The sequence below is a fragment of the Lathyrus oleraceus genome, chromosome 7 (genome assembly GCF_024323335.1).
Source record: "Lathyrus oleraceus cultivar Zhongwan6 chromosome 7, CAAS_Psat_ZW6_1.0, whole genome shotgun sequence".
NCBI classification, from domain to species: domain Eukaryota; kingdom Viridiplantae; phylum Streptophyta; class Magnoliopsida; order Fabales; family Fabaceae; genus Lathyrus; species Lathyrus oleraceus.
Window position 1 is genome coordinate 418,202,742 of NC_066585.1, and position 11,361 is coordinate 418,214,102.

Consider the following 11,361-nt stretch of genomic DNA (forward strand, 5'->3'; position numbering starts at 1 on the left):
ATCTTATCCTTTGGTACCCAGAATCTTTTGGGTCCTTTGTGATTAGTTTTCCCAGAGTTTCTTTACACTTTGGTTTTTCTGGCATTATCAAAACGTTGTGCTTGGGTATGTGTGTAGTGATAAGAAAACGGAGATTTAGGTTTAACAGAATATTTTAAGAAGATTTGTTAGAGATTTTATTGTTATTTATTTAAGAATATGATTAGGTGATTTGTTTGATAACTGGGTGAAGATTAATTTTAATTTAAATTGAAACAAATCATATCTTGTTTGAGATAGTCAAGTAACAAATCAAATATCCAACAAATTCTGCATTAATTCTGAACAAAATCGAAGACATTATCCAAGGAGAAAATCCCGGTGTTATTTTGCTATATAAGGAGCTCAAACCTACATTGGAAATGAAGAACTCCCATTGAAGATCTAAGAGTGTTAGGTTTTGTGTCATTTATTCCATGCTAATGCCCTAATAGGATTAATGTAGAATATTTATGTACACCTCTATTTTTCAGCAACTTGACATAGAAGGTTTGTCTAGTTGAGTTGTAAATTCAACATTGTTATGTACACCTCTATGTTTTAGTAACTTGGCATAGAAGGTTTGTCTAGTTTAGTTGTAATATTTAACACTCTTTCATCTTGTTAAGATTGAAGTTGATCACTAGGGTTTAGTGGTTGCTTTCCCTTATCACTGGAATCCCAATACTACTTCAACTCACTCCATAGAATACAGAGGTTGCTCAAGTAAAAACTGGTATTTTAATAGTGAGAGTACCAAGCACATGGCTAGAGATAAGTCAACTCATGGAAATAAAACAAATGGAAGACTCAAAGTATCAGGGAAAATGAGTAATTTCCGTCAAGAAGAGGTTCTTCTAAGAAAAGGATTATCTACCAATTTGAACTTCAACAAGTCTAAACATTGTGTCAAAGGTAAATAGGTTCATGTGCATAAGAAGTAAGACATCAAGGGTGTGCAAGACCTCATGATTGATAAAGTTATTATGCGTGTAGAATAAAGGTCTACCAAGATATCCAAACAAATGGTCAAACATCTATCTCAGGAGTCTGAAGTAACTCATAAGGATTGTGTCACAAAAGGGAAGGATGATGGTCAGGCTGGAGGCCCTCCCAACTTTGAACAACCTAATGTAGTTCAGCTAAGGGAGAATACTGGTTATGGTAGAAGTCCTTCTCATATATATGAAAGTATGATTAATCAATAACATGTCATGGTGCTTGATGAATTGGAAGCTTGTGCACTAGAATGTGTATCAGAAAAGTCTGATATAGATGTTAAGGGAATTATGATTGGGATTGTGAATATCTTTAAGATTCCCATAAATCAGGTTTGAGAAATCCCAATGGTGATAACAATGTGTCAGACATCCTGTCCAACATGTTTACTGAATCTCAAGTGCATAAGGAAGTTGATGGTCACGAAGATGTTAAGGATGATAATGGCCTAACTGATGATAACCATGATCATGCCTTTGAATATGTGAAGAATCTGGTTAATGGAGTGATATATAAGAATGAAAATATTCTTCTGAATTGTGTTACTAATAGCAAGAAGTTGAGAGTGATCTCAAAGAACACACAATCTATAGATGATATGTCGCCTCATAATGATGAAGATCAATCCTTAATTGGAAGTAATGAGAAACAAGTTGTTTCCTTGGTATCTGCTGGAATAAATAAGAAAAATTCCAAGAATGCTACTTCTAATTGTGTCATCAAGCGAGACTGTGAGGATCTGAGGGTAAGTAAGACAAAGCAGTATATTCATCAATGGAAGATTAATATAGAGAAAATGACGAATTACTCAAGTGAATTCCAAGGAAGAAGTTGCACTCAACTGTGGTGGAGTGAACCAATGCCAAAGATGTCATCAAAGTTGAGAATGAAGATGTTATCGAAGATCTGGCTGACATGTGGAAGACTAAGTTACAAAGGAAGGATGTAAAACCTGGTGAAACTAGAATGATCAAATCAGAATTTGATGTTGAAGAAAATGCCTTAGTCAGAAGGTCCAACATCCTGAGAAGGCTGAATGACAAAGAGATCCTCTCCCTCAAAGTGAATTTCTTAGCTATAGGAAGTCTATGGAAGAGTATATAGTGGTATAACAAAATGATCTATCTTGTAAAGGGGATGTCTAAAGGAGTTTGACATTCAAGGAATTGTTATAACTACTGAAGGAAGTTAATGTGATAGACAATGAGTTCATCATGTTAAGTCATAAGTGTAACATAAAGATAACATCTAATGGATGCTCTCATATTGCCAATAACATAATATCTTTCCACATTAAGGAAAATTGATGTGAGCATACCTTTTGATGTAGCTAAATTCCCTACTGCTGGGTGCAGCGGTAAGCAATTACCTGAGGTGAAGAACGTGTTGAATAAGTATAATGTTGGACACGATGTTATGACATTGGTCTGGGACATTCTCACTAAATTTATGAATGGAAATCAATTTGAAATACTAAGGAGTGTCCTTGGTATTTTCACTCTTCAGAGTCCATAACAATCAATGCTGAGGAGTTGTGCCAAAAGAAAAAAGGATTTTCTCTTCCCTAATACCACTTTGGCACATGAAATAAGAATTTTTCCTTTTTATATCAGGTGTGGTATAACTGGGCTAGTATTCGAAGCAAGGGAACCAAATATGTTTCCTTATCCTACTTTCAAATTGTAGATCTTTCTCCCAACATGAATCAAGATCAAGCTAGTGGGAGAAAGCTTGTCAAAGAGATTGAGGCTTCATAGGAGGTTATTAATATGATAGAGTTATGGTTGGGCAAATATGAGGAGGCTAGAGAGGTTAATAAGTTCATTATAATTGTTGAAAGGTCTAGTAAAATTGGTACCAAGAAGATTTTGGTCAAGAATCTGAATGTTGAATAGATAAGGAAGGTAGAGGCTATTGTGAAAGACCTAATGAATCTGGATGTAAGTGATTATGATTCATATGAAAACCTTGAGAAATAAATTGATTCAAAGCTTAAAGTCTGCTCTACAGGGAACTTCTAATCCTATTGAGTAAGATTGGTGGTCCTTGTTTTCTCTTTGACATGTTATTTTGTTTTATTTATAAGGGATTTATAACCTTTTGAGATTAGATTGTGTAATAATGATTAAGCATCAGTTGATGCTGATTCTGGTTGTGTCTCATGTACCTGGTTGTGCATGTGCTAATATAAACCTTGCATGGTTTACCTTGTGTATGTTATACTCTATGCATACTGACTTTGTCGAAGGACTAAACCTTTGCCAAATTATGGAAAAATGGGGGAGCAGTGAGATGAAGAAATGGATATTCTATGTGTAGATAAACCTGGTGATTTTTAGTACTACCTGTGCAGGAAGTACTAATGTTGGGCTCCATTCTAGAGCATCGGGCATAACATCTGGTCTTGATCATTGTATTTGTAAAAACAGATATATTTGTAGTATTCATTGATATTATGATATCAACTACTAACTGATGATTTTGTGTGCATGACTAAGTATGTGAATGATTTCATACTAATATATGTTAGTTAGTAGGATTGTATGCTACTAACTATGTGATACTAGATTCATGCATGACTAAGTTTGTGGATGATTGCATGATTGTCTATTTGGTTTGACTGAATGCACTATGTGTAAGCATCGGTATTGATGTTTCTGACTTCTGCTGTCGGTGGTTCTTAACTCTAATACATGGAAGCTGTTTGATAAGTGCATATTTATGCACAATTCTCCTACTTTTTACTTAGGCATTTCTTTATTTTATTTTGTTTATTTTTATATTTTATTATATTTTCATATTTTATTTTATTTTTAGTTTAATTTAATTTTCGCACTTATTTTTCAGCTTTAGCAGTCTGCGCGGAAACGATCATAACTGGAGTTCCGGGAATCCGTTTGAGGCGTTCTAAAAATTGCCGGAAAGCTAAGAGAGAGAGCTACGACTTTCGTGTTGGAGTCAAAGTCAAATTCGGAGCTCAAAATTCCAGAATTTCGTTTCAAGTTACAGCATTAGAATTTTATTTTAGTGTTGGGTCATGTTGTGGGCCTGGGTTATATTTTCGATCCAGTTGGGTTTTGAACCGGATCCACTTTTTATCTTTTTAAGGAGAACGTATGTACTGTTCACGGGGGACTATTCACGCAAAAAAATATTGTTGAAGCTTGAAAACTCATGGAGAACTAATCCTCTTTGGACGGATTCACTGTACTCAGGTTTCAAACTTTGAGATTGTTATGATATTTACAATTTAATTTCTATTCCTTTCAATTATATCATGTGATTGTTGTTTGCTTAATTCAATTATCATATAATGTATTTGATTTAATTTGAGTGATCTGTGTTCCTAATTTTAATCGTAGATTAACTCTGCTTAACTGTTAATTTGCTCTATCATTTACCGTATGCTTAATCCGGCAATAGGAACATGTTCTCATAAAATCTTCCACGCTTGTTGACTGATTTTTTCATCAAATAGGATAGAAGTCTCGCTTGGGAAATTGTATTTTCATCGGTCGATGATTAGTAAGAACCGAGGCAGTGGATCCGTTACTTTAATCGCTTATTTCACAACAACTTATTTCAGTAATCAATTATTTTAAGTGCTTTTTATTTATCGGAAACCTAAACCAAACCCCCCCTTATTTTATTACTGTTATTGATTTTCCCACAAGAATCCTTGAGAGACGATATTTCGAGTCATTGTCGCTATATTACATATTTACAAAAACCACTCGTGTTTGATCCGCGAGCGACCGTGGATCAAATTGGCGCCGTTGCAGGGGATTCTTGTCGTTATTAATCAATTTTAGAGTCATAGTGTTAGTTTCCTCGAGTTCAGACCTTAGTTTCCTCGCGGTTTCGTCCAATTCGCATTTTAGAGTCCAAAACGTAAAAAAAAAAAACTGTTTTTTTTTTAAATTTCGCCCGAATCAAAATCTGTTCCGGGCATTTGAAGCAGAAAAATTATAGAAACGTAAAAAATCTGTTCCGGGCATTTCAAATTCCCAAATTAATCATTTTTCTATTTTTTACGATTTATTTACTGTTTTCATCGAGTCGTAAAAAATCAAAAAAATTCTCAAAATTCTATTTTTAAGCCATTAGATCAATTTCGGCGTCGTTTTATTTTTCTGAAGTTTTTTTGATCGATTTCCTTCTTTGTGCTTGTTTTTTAAATTTTAGGGACATTGTTGGCATTTTGAACATTGTTGCTGCATTGTTGTGCATTAGTCCTGGCAACTAGGTCATCTTGTTCTGAACTTGTTGCTTTTGATCCTGAAGTAGAGAGAACTTTGCACACACGACGTAGAGCAGTCCAGGTTTCCACTAGCTCACTTGAAATGGCTGATAATAGAACATTAAGGCAGTTAGCTGCACCTGATGTGAATTACAACGGTTTGTGTATTGAGTATGCTGCTGATGCTGTTCCTTTTGAGTTAAAATCAGGTTTAATCCATTTGTTGCCCAAGTTTAGTGGTCTTGCAGGTGAAGATCCTCACAAACATCTGAAAGAATTTCAAGTGGTGTGTTCTACGCCACTGAAGCCTGAAGGGATCACTGAAGATCATATCAAACTTCGAGCTTTTCCTTTTTCATTGCAGGGTGCAGCAAAGGATTGGATATATTCCCTCGAGCCAAATTCAATTGCAAACTGGAATGCTCTGAAAAAAGTGTTCCTTGAGAGATACTTTCATGCCTCCAGAGCTGCCTCGATAAGAAAAGAGATATGTGGTATTAGACAGGGTAATGAGTCTTTGACCGAATATTGGGAGAGGTTTAAACAGTTGGTATCCAGCTGCCCTCAGCACCAGATCACCGAGCAGCTACTCATCCAGTACTTTTATGAGGGGTTGTTACCGATGGATAGGAACATTCTTGATGCTGCTAGTGGTGGAGCACTTTTCGATAAAACTCCGGTTGCTGCCAAGGCTCTAATTGAGAATATGTCACTAAATTCCCAACAGTTCACCACAAGAAATAATTCTGTCCAAATAAAGGGTGTGAACGAAATTCATGTATCCTCTCATGTTTCTCACTCCGACAAAGCCTTCGAAAATAAAATGAATGAGCTGAAGGATTTAGTGCAGCAGATGATAGTCGTAGGTAAGGCTCAAGCAACCCAACAACTTCAAACACCACCAAGGTTATGTGGCATTTGTACCTCTTCTGATCATCCTACTGATACATGTCCTATTTTGCAAGATGATAAGCCTACTGAATTACCTCCAGCTTATGCTGCAGCCCTTTACAACCAAAGTAACAACCAGAACCGGTACAACATTCCCGACCTGTCCACTAATAAGTACCACCCGAGTTGGAGGAACCATCCAAACCTCCGATATGGAAACTCACAAACGAGCCAACAACCTAACCCACCTCAAGCGGCTGCCCCTACACCTTCCGGACCTTCTTTAGAGGAACTTGTTAAACAAATGGCCGTCAACAACCTTCAGTTCCAACAAAGGACCGATGCTAGCATCCAGAACTTGAACACGCAGATGGGACAATTTGCTACTCAAATGAATAACATGCAAGCCCAAGGGTCGAACCAATTTCCAGCCCAAACAATTATCAATCCAAATGGTCCTAATGCTAATGTGAGTGCAATTTCTTTGAGATCCAGAAAAGTTACAGAATCAGCCCCTGAAAAAAATAAAAAAATCATTGAGGTAACTTCTGAACTTCCTACTTCTGAACTGTCTGTTGAACCTCCTTCTCCTTCTTCTGTTGTGGTCGAAACTGAAAAAATTAAAGAAAAAGAGCACGTACCACCAGTCCCCTTCCCACATAGAGTTCTGAAAAATAAGAGAATTGAGGAGGGAGACAAAGAAAGAGAGATATTAGATGTTTTCCGAAAAGTTGCGGTAAACATCCTGTTACTTGATGTGATTAAGCAGGTTCCTAAGTATGCTAAGTTTCTGAAGGACTTGTGCACCAACAAGAGGAGGATGAAGGGAAGTGAGAGAGTCAATTTGGGAAGGAATATTTCTTCCTTTATTCAGCCCCGACCTTCATCTGAAAAATTTACGGGCGAAGGGAATGTTTCAGCCCTCACTATTCTGGTCTTGCCACAAAAGTGCAAGGACCCGGGAACTTTTGCTATCCCTTGTACCATCGGAAATAGTAAATTCGATGACTGCATGCTTGATTTAGGAGCGAGCATTAATGTTATGCCTACTTCTGTTTATAATAACCTTTTTCTTGGTCCTTTGCAGCCTACAGGTTTAATCATTCAGTTGGCGAACAGGAGTAACACCCGCCCTGCCGGCATAGTCGAAGATGTCCTTGTTCAAGTTAACGATTTAATTTTTCCTGCAGATTTTTACATTCTTGACATGGAGGGAGAAACAAGGTCCAGCAAAGCTCCAATCATTTTAGGAAGACCATTCATGAAAACGGCAAAAACTAAAATTGATGTTGATGATGGAAGCATGTCCATGGAGTTTGGCGACATTATCGCAAAATTTAACATTTTTGATGCCATGAAACATCCTTTGGAGGAACACTCTGTTTTTCGCATTGAGTTGATTTCTGAATTAGTTGATGACACTTTTTCTGATTTATTTTCTCTTGATTTTTCATCTGGTTTTGATGATGTTTATTCATGTTCTGATTGTACTGACACTAACCTTTGTGTTGTGTGTGCTGAGATTGATGTTGCCCTGCAGGCTGACGTATTTCCTACAGGTGAAGCTGTCGCCGATGAATCTGTTTTTGTAGTTGATGCTCTTGATGTTCCTGCTACCCCAAGCGCCCCATCCATCGAGCAGCCCCCGTCCTTAGAGCTAAAGGAGCTCCCTGAAAACCTGAAATACGCTTACTTGGAGAGTAATGAAAAACTCCCTGTTATTATTTCTTCTGACCTTGATTTCGATCAAGAAAACAAACTTTTGCAGGTTCTGAAGAAGCATAAAAAGGCAATCGGGTGGACATTAGCCGACCTTCCAGGAATTAGTCCTTCCATGTGTATGCACAGAATTTTACTTGAGGATGGTGCGAAAACAGTAAGGCAGCCCCAAAGGAGGCTTAATCCTTTGATTCTCGATGTCGTGAAGAAAGAGGTAACCAAACTCTTGCAAGCAGGTATCATTTACCCTATCTCTGACAGTAAGTGGGTAAGCCCAGTGCAGGTTGTACCTAAGAAATCTGGACTTACAGTTATCAAAAATGAAAAGAATGAACTTGTTCCCACTAGAGTGAAGAATAACTGGAGAGTTTGTATCGATTACAGGAGACTAAACCAGGCTACTAGAAAGGATCACTTTCCTTTACCGTTCATCGACCAAGGCTAGCTGGTAAATCACATTATTGTTTTCTTGATGGCTTTTCAGGTTACTTTCAGATTCATATTGCACCGGAAGATCAAGAGAAGACCACTTTTACTTGTCCTTTCGGTACTTTTGCTTATAGGCGAATGCCTTTTGGTCTTTGCAATGCTCCTGGCACTTTCCAGCGTTGCATGCTTAGTATTTTTTCTGATTTTATTGAAAATTGCATGGAAGTCTTTATGGACGACTTCACTGTCTATGGTTCTTCTTTTGATGCATGCTTGAGCAGTTTAAGCTTGATTTTAGAAAGATGCATCAAAACTAACCTTGTTTTAAATTATGAAAAATGTCATTTTATGGTTGAGCAGGTAATTTTTCTTGGTCACATAATTTATGAAAAAGGAATTTCTGTTGACCCTGCTAAGATTGATGTGATTTCTACACTACCTTACCCATCTTGCATTCGCGAGATTCGCTCTTTTCTTGGTCATGCAGGTTTTTACAGGCGTTTCATCAAAGATTTCAGCAAGATAGCTCTTCCGCTGTCAAACTTGTTGAAGAATGACGTCACTTTCCACTTCGATGACAAATGCAAACAGGCGTTTGACTTCTTGAAGAAAGCATTGACCTCCGCTCCCATAATCCAGCCGCCTGACTGGACCCTCCCTTTTGAGCTTATGTGTGACGCTTCGAATTATGCTGTTGGGGCTGTCCTTGCACAAAGAGTTAACAAGGTTGCCCATGTTATTTACTGTGCTTCTAGGACTTTAGACTCTACACAGTCAAATTACACTACCACTGAAAAAGAACTTCTAGCTATTGTTTTTGCTCTTGATAAATTCAGATCTTATTTGCTAGGTTCCAAGGTTGTTGTTTTTACTGACCATGCAGCTTTAAAATATTTGTTGAAGAAGCCGAATGCAAAACCGAGATTGATTCGGTGGATATTGTTGCTCCAAGAGTTTAATGTAGAGATTAAAGACAAAAGTGGAGCTGAGAACTTAGTGGCTGACCATTTGAGCAGGATAGAGAGAGATGAAGATCTTTTTCCTATTCAGGATGACTTTCCTGATGAGCAGCTTTTAGTTTTACATGGTATTACACCTTGGTTTGCTGATATTGTTAATTATCTTCTTGCTGGTGTTTTTCCTACAGGTGCATCCAGATCACAGATTCATAAACTCAAAAGTGATGCCAAATATTATGTTTGGGATGATCCATATCTTTGGAAGTTTGGTAGTGATCAAGTTATTAGAAGATGTGTCCCCGACTATGAGATTGAATCCATTTTAAATTTCTCTCATGCGTCTCAAGTCGGAGGACATTTTGGCCCGCAAAGAACTGCAAGAAAAGTCCTCGACTCAGGCTTCTATTGACCAACTGTTTTTAAAGATGCTTATGAGACTTACCGCACTTGTAAAGAGTGCCAGATAGCAGGTACGAACATCACTCGCAAGAGTGAAATGTCTCAGCAACCTATGCTTTTCTGTGAGGTATTCGATGTATGGGGAATTGACTTCATGGGTCCTTTTCCTGTATCGTTTGGTTTCCTTTATATTCTGCTTGCTGTTGATTATGTCTCAAAGTGGGTAGAAGCTATCCCCACTCGGACTAATGATTCTAGAGTTGTTGCAGATTTTGTCAGGTCTAATATCTTTTGCAGGTTTGGAATACCACGAGCTATCATCAGTGATCAAGGCACTCATTTCTGTAACCGCACCATGGAAGCTTTGCTCCGAAAGTATGGAGTTGTGCACAGAGTCTCTACTACATATCACCCACAAACTAATGGGCAAGCTGAGATCTCAAACAGGGAGATCAAACAGATTTTAGAGAAAATGGTGCAACCAAACAGGAAGGACTGGAGCCGTCGTCTAGAAGACGCACTTTGGGCTCAGAGAACAGCTTTCAAGACACCCATTGGGATGTCTCCTTATCGACTTGTTTTTGGTAAGGCATGTCATCTTCCTGTTGAGATAGAACACCGTGCCTATTGGGCGGTGAAAGGTTGTAATTTGGAGATGCAACAAGCAGGTATTGAAAGAAAACTCCAATTACAACAGTTGGAAGAGCTTAGATTAGAGGCTTATGAAAGCTCTAGAATTTATAAAGAAAAAACTAAGCACCTCCATGATAAAATGATTTCTAGGAAAGAGTTTTCTATGGGCCAACAAGTTTTATTGTTTAATTCCTGCCTTAAGCTTATGGCTGGGAAACTTCGATCCAAATGGATTGGCCCTTTCGTTGTTACTAATATTTTCTCTCATGGTGCAATAGAAATTAAAAGTACAGGTACTGACAAAGTCTTTAAGGTTAACGGGCAGCGTCTGAAGTTATTCTATGGAGGTTCGGTGCCTGAAGATGTCGGTATAGAGGAGCTTTCTTTGGAAGCACCTAACTACACTACAACTTGATCAGGGAGTTGTCCTTTCCTTCTCTTTACTTTAATAATTATGTCCTTTCATTGAGGACAATGCTTGTTTTAAGTCTGGGGGAGGGAGACCTTTGTTTTATTTTGTTTTTTTTGTTTTTTTTGTTTTTTTTTCAGTTATTATAATAAAAATAAAAAAAATAAAAATAAATTGTTTTTTTTTTTGCATCTTTTTGAAAGTTCTGGGCTATAGTCTAATTTGGGATTAGTTTGCAGAGACTTGGGAACCGTTCATAAGATCGATATCGTTTTAACACCTTGAGTCTCCCAAATATGGAAGTCGAGTCAGATACTTGTTATGGAATAGTCTTGAGTTCTCGTCCTCTAATAGCTTTTAAGTAGTTTATCTAGCAGTCAGCACCATCTAGAAATCACATGTTAAGTAGTTGAGCTGATGCAAATAAGTGAATGATCCTGTGCTATATCAAAAAAAAAAGAAGAAAAAGACAAAAAGACAAAAAGTGAAAAAGAAAAAAAGAAAAAAAAATGTTTAATTCTAAATTGTTGAGAAAAAAAATGGATCATAGTCACTAACAAGCTCAGTTACCATAGAAGAAGAAGAGGATGATAGATAAAGGGCTTAATGTGATTGCACTAGAATGAAAAAGAGTGAAAAAAGAGGATGAGTAAGTTAGACTTAGG

At 37.4% G+C, this 11,361-nt stretch overlaps 1 pseudogene; it reads left to right on the forward strand.

The window, feature by feature from the left end:
• Window positions 1-1,043: 1,043 nt before the first annotated feature.
• LOC127104138 (uncharacterized) lies at window positions 1,044-10,702 on the forward strand (annotated as a pseudogene).
• Window positions 10,703-11,361: the final 659 nt, after the last annotated feature.